The sequence below is a fragment of the Pteropus vampyrus genome, unplaced genomic scaffold (assembly GCF_000151845.1).
Source record: "Pteropus vampyrus isolate Shadow unplaced genomic scaffold, Pvam_2.0 Scaffold121, whole genome shotgun sequence".
In the NCBI taxonomy this organism is placed as follows: Eukaryota; Metazoa; Chordata; class Mammalia; order Chiroptera; family Pteropodidae; genus Pteropus; species Pteropus vampyrus.
This window is the reverse complement of record NW_011888902.1, coordinates 2234223-2241470: the sequence shown is the minus strand read 5'-3', so window position 1 is coordinate 2241470 and position 7248 is coordinate 2234223.

Here is a 7248-nt window from a genome sequence, read left to right as displayed (position 1 = left end):
ATTTGCCCTCAGAGTAAGTCCCGTTTATATCTACTTATTACTGATTGTTCATTTGTATTCATTTGTTTGTTTATTATTTTCGGTGGCTGTTGGGATAACATTATCCATGAGTCTTTCACATTTCTGTGTGTCCTCTGAGGAGCAGCATTGACAGCTATTGTTCCGAATTATCTTTTCAAGGATTTTTGTAGAGCAAACAGCCTGGGGAGATATAAATGCTCTCTCCATCTGGGGCAAGGGGTGGATTTATCCAGAAGAGTAAACAGAATCTCTCCCTCTAGGGCAAATGTTGAGCAAGGTGCTAGTAATCCTTTTAAAAGAGTGGGTTTTCCTAATCTGAGCGTTCCTCATACATAATATAAACACACCAAACACACTGCATACCGGGCATCCTCCTGGGCTGCTCCACCACCCCAGGAGGCTTTGAGGACAGGGGACTCAGGAGAACGCGAAGCTCATGTCACCTACCGTGTTGTAGTAATAACCGAGGGGTCTTCCACCCGCATCCATGGAACTGTTGCAGGCGACTTGTTAGTTTGAAAGCTGGGTAATATATCAGACTCTTCACACTTCTTGACAGTAGGGAGGACATGGTGGGGTTTTCTCTTATTTTGTGTAAAAATAGCAGTTTATTAAAAGGTCTGACTAGTTATTTTACAGCCAAGACCTATTCATAATATCTATTCCAGTATCTCGCCCGAAGTAAAAACGGGATATCTTATTCACGTTTGTCTCCAATGCTCAACAGTGAAGCTGTGTTGAATGAATGAATGGCTACGTGAATGAAGGCAAAACACTGAAATTATAAAACGTAGAAAAACCGTATCATGTTGCATTTAATAAAACAACGAATAAACTAATTAGGAACAATTTAACCGGTTAAGCATCTGGATTACAGTGCAGTAGCATTATGCTTACATTTAATTTAGTAAATTTGAATATATGTGTTTGAGCAAAGGGAAAAATTAACCTAGACAGTGCAAGTAATTTTATCAACTGTTCCAAGCCCAGAGTCCATACTCCAGAGAGAGCCTGAGAGATGGGACATTTGAAGCAATGTCCCTCGGTTGGTCCCATTCACAAAAGCTAACTTTCTTCTATGAGTGAGATTTTTATAGATCAGGAGAAGAAATTTTAATAAAACAACCGGCCTTTACCTAATATTTGAGGCACAGGGCAAGACTACAAATAGAGGCCTGTAAACCATATGCCTAAGTACTTAAAAGTTATAAATCAAGTTAACAAAGAGTTAAGTAAAAAAATTCTCTCCTCTCAGCATTGAAACTTCTACCTTCATATTAACAAAAGTTAAAAAATAAATATGAGTAAAGCTATGGTTTTATATGACTGAAAGTTTGGAAAACATCAAAGACAATGGAAGTTAATTATTATTATACACATAAAGGTATCCTGTTTATGGGCTGGTGATGTCTGAATGAGTAATACAGGAAAGACATCCACAATTCATAAAGTATTATGTATTTAGCCCATAAAAATTTATTATTCTTTCCTTTGTTCCAGTAAAATCACTAATTATATTGTTACGAACAAGATTTTTACATTTTTGTTTTGATACAGTATTGTTCTAGCACAAAGAAAAATGTAAATCTACAAAGTATATAATAAAAACATAAATTGAAGCAAATGTAACCAAAGGAAAGTTCATTATTTTGTATACCTATTTTAAAAGTTACCCTCTCAAAATATTAAAAGTTATCCATGAACATTAAAGGCAAGATAGAAATTATAATTTCTGTTTACCTAAAACCTAAACCGAAATCTTTAAATAAAGCTGCAAAGGTTTGAAAACTCAATTAAATCACGAATTTCCTAAGTAAAAAGACTACTCACAGTTCTAGCATTCAGTGTTCTTGTTTGATGGACGTCACACCTATACCACCATTGAATCAATTTAAAAGCAAAGTGAATGTTTAACAATGTAAACACGTGTCTAGCTACCCTGTGCAGATACCACACTAGTTCTTAAATCTCTCCAGAACCGTAACCGGGGCGGGAAGGGACATGAGACCGTGGATGCGCATCCCTCCTGGGGAGCAACTTTTCTTCAAGGCAGGGTCCCCTCGCATCCCTCCCAGGCAGGATCTCCAGACCAGCGCTCCCTGCTCCCTCCGCTGGCTCGAAGCCTGGGGGGAAATCCTCCCTTCTTCTCGCCCCTCCAAATCTGGCTCCGATTTTGTCTCCTTGGCCAGCTCCAGGGATTGAGCAACAAAATGCAAATTGTGTCGTTTCAGTGATTCTGCGTACGAGCAAAATGTGCCAGTGTTGACATTCGTAACTGCCATAACCGCCATTGCACAATGTAAAGATGAATGGTAAGATGCATGCCAGTAATTTAAAACGTAAAATTTTCTTCCTCGGGGTGACATGACAGAGCAAATAAAAAACACCATTATGCGTCAAGAGAGGGAGAGACTGGGTGAAGGAGGGAAAGTATTTTTATATGTATCTTTCACAGCACTTTTCTTGTTTTTTTTTTTTTTATAAAAAGGATACTTTTATTTTGTACTCGGCCCCACAGATGATGTGGCCAACCTCGGTTATGGAGCATTCTGGACCAGCACTGAGCCCTGGATCCCAAGTGACAGAAGCAGTCATGTGTTTTTAATACATTTATTTGCCTTTATTTTAACTTTGATATCTAAGGAGGTAGTCTAAAATAAATGGTTTAGGACAGGGGTGCCTCTTGCTCAGGCCCAAAGGCAGAGCTGAGTAAGGCCCCAAAACACACACCAACTCCTACTGCTGGACACAGCCAGCCCTGGCAACTTTCTCTATTGTTGGAAAAAAATCTGGTTGAGTTGGTCATGCTAGGAGAAGGTAGGGCGATGCATAACTAGAGACAAAATAGGATTTTACTATTTTCATTTTTCTTCTGATTTGGAATCTATTCTCCTGTAAGATGGGCTCCCCTGTAGAAAATTTTATTTGACTGCATTAGGCATTGGTAGGATTTTTGAAACCAATATGTATATATAAACACGGCCACTAAAGTTTTATAAAAATGATTTTTCAAGGGTTTTTTTTTCTTTTTTTTTTCTTTTTTAGACTGCTTGGGACATTAGTAAGATTGTACTTCTCAAAAGATATATATAATGTCCTTTATTCATATCCTCCCCCATGGCACATAGCATACTGCCCTTTATTAGACTCTCAGCATATAATGTAAACTCATCAAATTAATTTTGGTTTCTTAATTTTGGTGATGGCATTATTAGTATGCTCAGTTCTGATAAGTTTTTAATTTTAGAACACATTACCTCTGACTAGGTCAGTTCAAATATTTCAAAATAAGTGGAGTGTATACATCATAAACACTTGTGAATTTATCTTTAACCCAACCCTTACCACCATCCCACCCACCCCCACCCCCCAAAAAAAAATCCCTGAAAAAAATCACAAGTGAATAAACAGCCCAGTCAGAGGCAGGTGAGTCTTCAGGTTACGGGGCTCCGTGAACAATCGTAGAGGCCTGGAAATTAAATTTGATTCCCCTTGCTCTAAATGTCTCTGACACCTAAGGCACTGCTGAAGTTGAATAACAGTTAAATAAGGACATTTTGATGGTTGCATTTTTTTAAAAAAATAGGCCATCATTCTTTCCTCAACTTCCCCATCAATGTAGGAGAAAAAAGTCACCTACCACTTCCTTGTCATTGCTTGAAAACATATCCTCACAGTTCCTTCACATATGTTTTGGCCTCCTTGGCCCACAGGATTAATTCTGAGATTACCTTTCTGGGATTCAAAGGGATGCGTGAGAGGTCTGGCCCGCCTCCTCTGGACATCTGGTCAACTTCCAGCAGCGTAGACAAAGAGGCTTCTTCCGAGAACGGTGAGTCAGCAGCAACTTATTTCAGAATACGCCGACACCCAGATAGACACAGAGCTGTACCCCGCTTTCCACCATCGCCGCGGTGCTCTACGCAATGAGGAGTGCTCGGCCAGGTCAAAATCAAGTTGCCGTGCAGCCTGTCTCCAGACTCCGTCACGCATCCGCCATCGTCGTCGAAGGAACTCGACTTTCCCCCCACCCTCCACATTCCCATCAGAGAGATAACGGAAGGCATCTGACTGCTCAGTCGTTCGCACTGCAGCTTTTCACGAGCTCTTCAGGGAAATCGGAGCAAATGATGGATGACGTATTAAAGGAGACATGTGATGAGTAAACGAGAATGTCAACTAGGTTTTCGTACTCTACAGGGCACGGTAAACGTAGTGTTTTGTTTGCATTTAAAAAAAAAAGCATATCCCATCTGTTGAGATTCAGTAATTGATGCATGAACATCCAGGCTTCACGCTGATGTTTTCAAGGTCAGGTTGATGAAATTGAACGGGGCCTCAGATTTAGTGTTAAGAGCCATGAGGGCCAAACTTACACTCTTTAAATCTGTCACGTTTAGCAACTATCAGCAAAAAAAAAATGAACTTTCACTTGTCTCGAGGAGACAATTAACTTGTTTCCACTGCTCCAGGATGCCTTCCTCCCTCCATCCAGCCAACTCCTATCAACTCTTCAGCCTCCTCCCCAAAACCGCCCAGAACACGGCAGCCCTGAGCAGTCGCCCGTTTCCACACGCTCATCATTTGTCTTCTACGACGCTAATAGAAATTAATCTTGGATGCCTCGTTTCAAAATTATTGTGTTATTTCATTTAGGTTGCTTGACACTTTTCTCAACCCTTTAACTTTTCATATATTCGTGCTTTGTCTCCTCAAACAAATTGTTAATTCTTCAAGAAAACTAACAAGTTTCACCATGGTACTTCGATAACTTCTTGTTATCTAATGGTCATATACTTTATATGCATTTGCTTATAACCTTCCTCACTAAGATGGCACTGACTTTCTCTTCATCTCTGGATTGTCAGAAGCATCGAGAACACTGCCTAGAACATCATAGGGACTCAATACAAGTGTTAAATGGATGAATGAATATGTGAGTGAATAACTTGTGTTTTCCCCTTTACTTTAAATTTTAACGTTATTAACAGTTGCTTTAACAAAGTTGGCAGCAGTCAGAACCTGCATAGTGGTTAAAAGTCCAGGCTTTATAGTTACACAGGTGTGTATTCAAATCCACTTTGCTGCTTACTCTCATTGTCTGGCTATCTGATATTGGGCAAAACAGTAATCTTCTCCGTGCCTCAAATTTAACCCCTTTTAAAGGAGGATAACAATACCTACTTTGTAAACTTGATGCATTTAATAGGATATTGTAGAGGAGGAAGAAGATTTTCCCTCTGCCCTTCTCGGTTCTTGGCTGAGACTACCTGCAGTAAAAAGATTAACAAAAGAAAGACAAATGTAATTTTGTATGTGTGTAAGAGAGTCCCACAAAGCCATGAGACAAAGAAGTGACCACAGTAGGAAGCTTTCATACCTTTTTGACAAAGAAACGATACATTTGTGAAGAATTGATAACACAGAGTTGTGGGCCGGGGCAGTAAAGTGATGAAGAAGTAACCGTGTTTGTTTTTACAGCCCGCTTGCCCCTGTCTTGCCTGTCTCATGATAAGGATGCCTTCTACCCTCCTGGTTCAGGGAGGGTACCTTTCGTACGGAAGCTATAGCTCCTGCCTTTGTCCCTAACGGGGGACAAAGAACGTTCAGAGTGTCCTTCTTGCACCAGCAAGATTGATCATTTAATTCAAATGATCATTATGCCTAAGTGGTGTATTTTGGAGTGGCATAGTCTGAACCCCGACAATATGGTATTCGGCACCCGTGAGTACAAAATTGGTTTCTTTTAGATGAGACAGCTTCTAGAAAAATTGGTAGGTATGTGAAAAGTGAGAGCTGAGGATCTAAATGTTCCCACACACTTGGAAAAAGATTTATTGTTCTGTAGCCTGAATAACAAGTCGCCTTTGCAACCCATCAATAACCTGCCTCGGTGAATATAGTCATGCAGCCTAAGCAGCTGGCCCTGGATTGTCTGTCCAAAGTCAGACAGTCCGGGGCAGACTCAGGGCAGACTCACTCCAATTAATGTGCCTGTGGGTGTGAACAGGTCAACAGTCTCACCTAAGTTAGCACCCTTCCATAGGTAGTGTCACCTACTTGTATCTCTGGAAGTCCGCCAACCTCCGAGCCCCATACTTCCAAAAAGCCCTCTATGAGATGAACAGTCTGCTGGGTGGGCGTCTCATCAGCCTGTGACCTAGTGACAACGGGTGTAACAACAAATAATAAACACTTTTACATAGATTATTATTATTTCACTTGAAGGTAATAGCAGCCATATGCAATGGATATTATTTCCTTGGGAAAGGAAAAAAGACATAGTGTCTATAACATTTATTGGGCACTTACTCATTTCCAGCCAACGTCTTCAGCACTTTACCTGTGTTTTGTTGTTTTTTTTTTCATTTAAGCCTTACAACTGCCTCATCAAATGAATCTCCTCGTTTTACAGCTAAATATATGAAGTTTAGAAAGACTAGAGCCAGGACTCAAACCTGGGCCTTCGAACGGCATGCCGTGCTCCTCGCTCTCAGCAGAGCGATGGTGGCAGAGACCCCATCAGCAGGACCAGGCAAGAGGAGCTGGAAGTTTGTGCTTCTGTATTTCTCTGGGTTTTCAGACGTGAAGCTAGCAAAGGAGCTCAAGCTAAATTTTCTTTTGTGCCCAAGAAAACAGCGAATTTTCCTTTCCTAAAATGGATGATTTCTAAAAAAAAAAAAAAAAAACTCTTATACTAAATTCCAACACTCTTCTAGTCTGAAATCAAGTAAAATAATGATTTTGCAAATGTTTGAAATGATGCTGGGCTTTCCAACAATGAATTTCTACAGAGACCATATACTTTATCATGGAAGGAAACGGTGCATGAGCTTTTATTTTAACATTGTCAACTCGGATTTGATGGACATTTTTAATATTTTAATGTGAAAATTTTCAAATTTATATAAGAGGGGAGAGAATAAGATGAGGAACCTCATGTGCTCATCACCCAGCTCTGGCTGGTAATGACCAACTCCCGACGGTCTTCCACTGCTCTTCACGTACTTCTCCAGCCCTAGATTATTTAAAACAAACCTAAGCATTGTATTGTTTCATCTGTAAATATTTGGGCCTGTTTCTCAAAAAGATGATCATTCTTTCTACATATATTCATAATATTATTCTATCTAAACAAACTAATAATTATTTAATATCAAATATCTAATCATGGCTCAGTAACAATGCTAATAATACTAACATCAAAAATATAAAAGAAATGTAAGT